Here is an 8,315-nt window from a genome sequence, read left to right on the forward strand (position 1 = left end):
TATGAATACATGAAAAAATTAGTGAACAACATAGCATTATGCATGATTAAGTGCTAAGTTCTTTTTTTTTTAAAGATTTTACTTATTTATTTGACAGAGAGAGACACAATGAGAGAGGGAACACAAGCAGGGAGAGTGGGAGAGGGAGAAGCAGGCTTCCCATGGAGTAGGGAGCCTGATGAGGGGCTTGATCCCAGGACTCTGGGATCATGACCTGAGCTGAAGGCAGACGCTTAATGACTGAGCCACCCAGGCGTCCCTAAGTGCTAAGTTCTATCTAAGGGAATGTAAGGGCTTGAGGTTCCCAAATCAGCCCTTGTGGCTGCCACACTGAGATTCCCTCCTAGGTTCAGTGGTCTGCTCAGGGCAATATGATAGTCTTTTGTGTGGTGTGACTGTAGACTGGATCAGAGGTGGTCACATGCCCTCGAAGCAGCCAGTCTACAGGCTCGGCATCTACCTATAATATGGCCTGGTAGAAACAACAAAACAACAACAAATCAATGGAGCTGAATCAGACTCTCCTAAGAGTTTGCACCAGGAAAGAGTGAGAGACTGAACTATTGCAAGCTGAGAGCAGAGTCTCATGTTCCTTCCTTCTTTCTCCCCTTAGGACATGGGAGCAAATGAGGGAACAAATTATAAGTCAGCAAAGGCTTTGACATTGGGGAGAGAAAGATGCAAAGCAGAGGGTGAGGAAGCAAGTTGGTAGAGAGACATGGACACATGGGAAGTTGCTAAGTGATATTGATAGATCATCTTATATGTCCTAATGAAGATCCATGAATTCCTTCTCCCTAGAGTTTCTATGGATGCATAATCACCTGCACTCAGGTCTGGATTTTGTTTGTTCTTGGATTTTTGTGAATGCACATCCTTTCAATGAGCCCAGAATTATTTGAAGTAATTGGAGTGAATTTCAATTTTTTGGAACCAGATAAACCTAAATAGAACAGTGTATAGGAGATTGGGGGGAAAGTGAAAGCTATACATAGAGAAAAAGGGGTTTGATTTGTGGAGAGAGAGTCTACAGAGAAGACATATTTCTTTGTAATTTTCTTTTTTCTTCTGAAAAGGCTTATGGGTTCCAAAAATTCTGGTGCATTTAGAGTTCTAATGAATCCAAAATTTGCTACCATTCATTCACAACTGACAATACACGGATTGTCCTCATGTGCAAAAAGATAGGCATGTTAGGTTTGGGCTAAAAGTCAGAACTTCCTTCTGTTAGATATGGAACATTTTTTTACATTGTGCCTTTAACTCTTAATAGTATGACTCCAATTGTATCTCTTATCAAAGCATCAAAACAATATTTCTGAAAATTACCATTTTTTTAGAGCAGTAAAGCTGAAGGTCTTTAAATTTTTTTCCCCAAGGTTTAAAATTTCTGATGTCCATGAGGGTGATTACTATTTACAGATCCTCAAGGAGAAGACCCTCCTTAGGTGAGGAATCTCTCATCGAAGTATAAGTGAGCCACAAAGGTAACAAAGTTGGTGACGAGCCCTGCAGCACATGCTGGGCCCCATGGGTCTCATCTTGCCTAGAGTTTGATATATGCAAAGAAAGCCCTATTAACAACTGCTATCCCCTCTGGTTGACAAAGATGAAAAGCTTAACAATACTGAGGGTGGAGAAAGCAGGTTTCGTTCCTTCTTGACAGATTATATTTCAAGAAATCTGGTGAGAGGGGGAAGAAGGAAGGTCTGAAATAAAAATAGATTCCCTTTGATTTTGAAAATGGTGAAAGAAAATTAAAATAGCTAGAGCAAGATCCAGTCCCAGAGGCAGACAGTTTGTGACACGAACACTGATGCCCCAGACAAGGTAAAATGATTGCAGGAAAATGTGGGGGTAATGCAGAAGGACCTTATCTGCTACCCCACACCATTTACTTGTAAACTCCCTACACTCAGCCGAAGAGCTAAGGGTGGACCACACAAAGTCTGGAATTGGAGGTGCTTGGGTGAATATTTGCTAGCTTTGTTACTTTGGACCGATTCTCTCCCCTGATCCCACACAGACACACAAATTCCTATCAGAGGTTCAAGACAGGGATCTACAGTGAAGATAGGGTGCCCAGCCTAGCCAGAGTGGCCAAGACGGTGTGGAGTGGAGCAGAGCATTCCATGAAGGCTTTGGAGTCCTTGGGACTCTCTTGTATTTCTTCCATAAAACGGTAGATTTCTCTGCCTAAGAAAAGTCTTATTTAATTGGAGAAGCAGCAGCCATGGAATTGTGAAAAAAGAAATGCTAGCATGAGCTCATGCTTTGTTGTGAATCTGGGCAGGTGAGATGAACAACCGAGAGTGGAAAGAAAAGGCGCCATGGGGGAATAATGAGAAGAAATCCCATTCAGCCTACCCAGCAGTAAAGAAATAAACTTTAATCAAACACCAGAGTCTGCTCAGCCTGAATCAGGACCTCAGGAGGGGTATTTAAGTAGGTTCTTCAGTCTAGATAGGAAGACAAAACATATTTGTATATGTGTGCATGTGTGTTTACATGTGTGTGTATAAATTTTGTAGAACACCAAAAAATCAAAAGTAGTCTTGCTTGGTTTAGAGAATTAGTGATGCATGAGTTTGGAAGGGAGGGATATTAGCAAGGTTTAGAATAGTCTGGGCATTTTGGGGACCACCTCATCATGGCCCCAAGCTACCCTCTCTTGCCGCTTCTAGCACTTTTTCTCTATTCCTACTCCCCTGAAATCAGTGCAAGAAGGGGGCACCTTGGAACATATCTTATTTATGGACAAGTTCAATTTTTATAGAATATAGTTTGAGGAAGGCAGAGGTCAGGGCAGAGAGTAATAATGATAAGGGTTAATGTTGATGATGATAGCCAATGTTTACACACTGCTTCTAAGCAGTTTAAATGTGTTAATAATTATATTTTCAACAAATCTGTTAGGGGGTCATTATAACAACAACAACAACAACAACAACAGTAATAAAATCAACAATAGTAACTGTCTTAGCCTTTCTCAGTTGTCAAGAAAACAGAAGCTCAGGCAGAAGGTTTCTCTGCTATAATTTTATTAGGAAGTGCAATCTCAGGTAGCAGGAGTGAGGGACCAAGGTGAGTAATGCAGGCAAGGAGGGAGTCCATATGAAGATGCTAGCCCTCTGGCCACCAGTGTAATTAATTGCTCAAATCAGGGGACCACATCTCTGAGAAGTTATATAAATTGTGTCTCAGAACTGTCCTTGGGTGGGAAAAGGGAGAGAGGGGAAGAATATATCTACTGACCCTTGCTGCCCATTGTCAAGGGTGTTAACTTCCCTGCATTCCCTGATTGTGCATTTGTGCCTGTGGGCACCACTTAGGGTCCTGCAACAGCTTCAACAGGACAGCACTGGGAGAGAAGAAAGAAAGAGGCAAGGCACAGGGAGAAGGTGAGGCAGTGTTGAGATGCAGCTGCTTAAGCTGGATAAGATAGCATGCAGAGCTGGAAGAGATGGTGAAATGTCAAGGACCTGGGTGGTACATAGGCAGGGTTTGATGCTTTCTCACTTGTATCACACAGATTGCGCTCTCCATGATATCCAGTTCCCATATTACTATGGGATAAAGGGGAGAGTTCTTTCCTTTCTCTTCTTCCCCCACAACCTTTTATTGTGAGATCACCATTCCACCCATTCTTTCCTGAGAGAAGAATTAAAAGTCTCATCAAACGCCAAGTCCTCTCATGGTGGTGGCTAGCTGCTATTTCTGAGTGATCTAAGACAAAAAAAATGGTGAGGTAGATACAATTTCCATTATAGCAACTTTCCTGAAGCCTTAGTTGGTATTTAAATGTACCTTTTCAGCCACCAGTTTCCCTCAGCCTTATTCAGTCCTTCAGCTGGTCTGGGTTGGCTAGACTGTGGGATGATGCAGACCTTTATCCCCTAGAGGACTGTGCTCCGAGTTTCTTTGCCCTCATTTGGCTGTGGTTGGTACAGCTGCCCTTTTATACTGATATCATTGGGTATGGGAACATAAAGTAGTACCCATGATTCCATGGCTATCCTTCCTTCTAGCCATTTCTCTCTCCGTACAAATTGGACCATCGTGTACTGGTTACAGATCTGCCCACTAGGCATGACTTGCTTTTTCTTCTGTCCAATAGGGCCACTCTTGAGGAGGGATTGTATTACGACAGTAGGCCACTTTTTATTAGCACCATCATATTAATAACATATTCATTCATACCCCAATCCATCTGGGAACCAAGCTTAATTTTCTCCCCTCTACTTAGTTTGTCATGGAGGAGTTTGTCATGAGCTGAAGGAGAGGCATTAGTGCAAATAGAGGTCAAGGACATGGAGTCTAGGCTCTGTTCAAATAATTTAATCATGCCCTCTGGACCCACTCTATCTATACTTAGGCCCAGTTGCACACCAGAAACTATTTTTCAAATGGTGAGTAGTTCTCTGCTGCAGAAGGCTTGGCCATGTTCCAGATTATTGGGATGTCAACTGTACCTCTCCTATTTGGGCTTGCTGAAGATTTTACGCATCCATGATATCCTGCTACGGATACCTTATAGCAACCTTGGAATTTCTGGGTCGTACAACATGAGTGGTAAGGAAATTTGTACCACAGCCTGTATCTCACTCAAAATTGTGTCTCTTGAGTCACCTGATAACATGGATCAGGCGTGACGTAATACTGCTAATATTTTTAAAAGGTTTTCTTTATTTATTTGACCGATTGAGAGACAGAAAGCATGAGAAGGGGGAGCAGCAGGCAGAGGGAGAGGGAGAAGCAGGCTTCCCGCCGAGCAGGGAGCCCGACGCGGGGCTCGATCCCGGGACCCTGGGATCATGACCTGAGCCGGAGGCAGATGCTTAACCAGCTGAGCCACCCAGGCGCCCTAAGCTCAATATTTATAGATTCAACACTTAGGAATTTTTTTTTTAAGATTTTATTTATTTATTTGACAGAGAGAGACACAGCGAGAGAGGGAACACAAGCAGGGAGAGTGGGAGAGGGAGAAGCAGGCTTCCCGAGGAGCAGGGAGCCTGACGCGGGGCTCGATCCCGGGACCCTGGGATCATGACCTGAGCCGAAGGCAGCTGCCCAACCAACTGAGCCACCCAGGCGCCCCATTATTTTTAAGTATGACATATACTACCTCCAAAATTCAGTGAGATAATCAGACACTTAATATAGGAGATACGTGTTGAAGGAATGTGTCTTTTACTTAGAGGGGATGTAATATGCCCTACACCACAGCCTTCCTTAAAACCTCACGGATATGGCAGTATCCTGTATCTTCATAGGGTTTTTCTTGTACCTTCCTGCATAATATATCTTTCTAGGGCAACCATAGTATTTGCCATTTGAGTCAATTAGTATGATGTCATCAGTTTGAGGAATGCTAATATTTTCTATGTAGTATCAAGATGATCAAGGGCTTGTGGAATACATTTTGACAGAGAATAGGAGAGTTAGCTTGGACGGGACAGTTAAAGTATAATTCTGTCCTTGCCTTTCATTTGATCTTTTTATCCTATTGATGGAGTTAGAGAAGAATACATTGTTAGATCAGTAGCAGCAGAACAGATACCTGAGACCATTTTGTTTTGCTCCAATAGAGATGCCATATCTGGAAATAGCATCTACACTTGAGGGTCTTCCTGTTTAAGCTTATGGTAGTCCACTGTTGTCTGTCACATTTTGTCTTGTCTTCTCAGGTGCCAGAACACTGATGGGGGGTATGGAGAGTACCAACCTCATTTTCCTTAAGCCTTGGAGGGTAGTGCTAACCTCTGAAATTTCTTTTGGGATACAGTATTGTTTGTGAGTTACTATTTCAGCCAAGGCTGGGCAGTTTTAAAGGCTTCTACTTGGCCTCCTACTGTAATGGCTCTTATTCCTAAGTTGGACAACAAATGTGAGGATTCTTCTAGGAGCTAATTATACCCATCCAATTATACACTGGAACTGAGGAATAACCATAGGGCAGATCTGAAGTCCTATTGAACCCTCTTTAAAATGGTCTTAGTATAATACTCTATTTATCACCTGGCCTCCACAGACATTCACCTTACCCAGAGAATTATTATGACATTTTGGGTTTCTTATTATTAGTGGCAGCTCAGATCCTGTATCTCACACAAAAAAATTTGTATATTCTGGACATTCCTTTCTCTGGTGTATAGTTACCCCAGTAAATGGCTTCAGATCTTTTGGGGGAAGAACTGGGGAAGTATTCATTGCATGGACTTATGGTGGGTTACATGGTTTTTCTCAAGAAGTTCTGGCTTCCTCTTCAATGAATGGTTTCTGAATCTAAGAACAAGAAAATAAAAATGTCATGAAATGCAAGGAGCTAGAACATTTCAAGGAGATTGCCATCTATTTACCCAGACCAATTTCCTTTACCTCCTGGCTGCATAGCTAAGTGACTTTTCTCTAGCAGTTGCTTGGGGCCATGTGACTGAGTTCTGAGCAACAGAAACACATGTACATGGAAAGCTTATTTCCCACATGAGTTTCTATCTTCTGATTTCACTCATCCCAGGGACAGAACAGAGAGATGAGGGGCACCAAAGACATATTTGGCTTGATTCCTGTTTTCCCCTTTGTCTTCTCTCAGGTGTCCAGTGACTCATGCTCTTTAGATGAGAGATGATTGAAGTTGGAGTAGGAATCCTGGGTCTGCCTCTTGGTTCTATCTTCTGTCATCCTGAACAAGGCATGCAACCTTGACCATCTTAGTTATTTCATCTGTGAAATGAAGCCTAAATGGTCCCTAAGCCTCTTCTAGTCCTTAGAATTGTATGAAAACTAAATATAACCTAAAATCAATTCATAGTAAGGAGCCAGTGATGGATTTTTGGGGTTGCCCATCCCAGGGATCTTTCATTTTAGCTGGTGTGAAAGCCACTTCCTGGCTTGTCTTGTCTTGTTGGGGGTGAGAGCAGTCTTGGTCCTGACTCTAATAAATCCCATTTCTTTTTCACTTTAAATTTTACTGCAGATTGATGCTGGTCCTGAAGATGAGTTTGGGGTCTTGATATCCCAGGAAAATTGCAACAAGGCAACATGCTAAGATGTTCTTAATTTGCATAAGAGTGCACAGCAGGCCCTGGATGCTTACATCCTCCAGAGAATATGATTGAACATTCAAGTAAAGTTTCCATGAATGGAACTTTTATGCTTAACATCTACCAAAATAACATTTTCTTTTCTGATCTTAAAGAAACCCTCTGAAGAACAAATAAAATGTTCACACCAAGGAAGAACACTTTATAATCATAATTATGTGACTCTAAAAAGCTATAATAAACTTTAAGCAAGTGCTTCCTATTTTATTTTCACTGCAAACAATTTATAGGCTGAACTGTCCTCTTGACATGATAATGAAAGAGGAGTCACACATGTCAGCTGGGGCAATTATGTTCTTCAGATGTCTGCTGTAAGTATTGTATGATTCCTTCCTGCTGACACCTTATCAACTATGACGTGCATATTAAAAAGAACACCCAAGAGAGCTAACTTTAAAATTCTTAGTACTTTCAAGTAGTTCCATCTGTATCAAAAAGCTTTGTATCTCATTTTCCAAGGTAGTCTTCTCTTTGCTATCTAATTTTTCTTGAGCCTCACATGGAAAAAAAAAACAAAAACAAAACTCACACAGGAAAAATATATTTTGATAAAAATCATTAGCATAGTGATTCAGGGCCCAAAAATATATCTGGTCTATTGTCTCAGTGAGTAAAAAATCTGGTGTCAGACAGATATGGGTTCAAATTTCAGCTCTTATCATTTCCTAGCTTTTTGACTTTGGTCAAGGGACAGACTCTTTGAGCTTCACCTATGAAAAGAAAAATTAAAGACTGTATTGCTCAGATTGCAGGGAGACCTGAGTGAGAGAATGAGTAAGTGCTGATGCACTAACCTTAGGGTCTGTCACAGGATGTCTGAGATGTTAGTTCCTCTCCTTCTTGTATGTTTTTAGCAGGATCTGGAGGGTGCCTACTGTGCGTGTACTTTGGATGTTACCTAGAGAGGCATCTCTTGAGGAGGAGAAATGGGGGCTAAGAGGGGCTAGAAAGCATCTTGTACCTTAGTTCAGCTCCAAAATCCTCAGTTTGCAGGTTGTGCATTTTTTCTCTGCTCTTCCTTTCCCATCCTCTTTTCTCAAGATCCAAGCTCAGTTACTCAAAGCCTTCACTAGCCATCACCCGTTTCGACTGCCCCCAGGTCTCCCAAGGAATGAGTTTCCCCATTGGTCACTGTCCTCAGGCCAGGGGACTCCTCTGACTTGTTAGTGTTACTCTCTTGTGGCGCTCACCTCTTCAGGTGCCCATGACACT

The sequence above is a fragment of the Neomonachus schauinslandi genome, chromosome 9 (assembly GCF_002201575.2).
Source record: "Neomonachus schauinslandi chromosome 9, ASM220157v2, whole genome shotgun sequence".
NCBI lineage: Eukaryota > Metazoa > Chordata > Mammalia > Carnivora > Phocidae > Neomonachus > Neomonachus schauinslandi.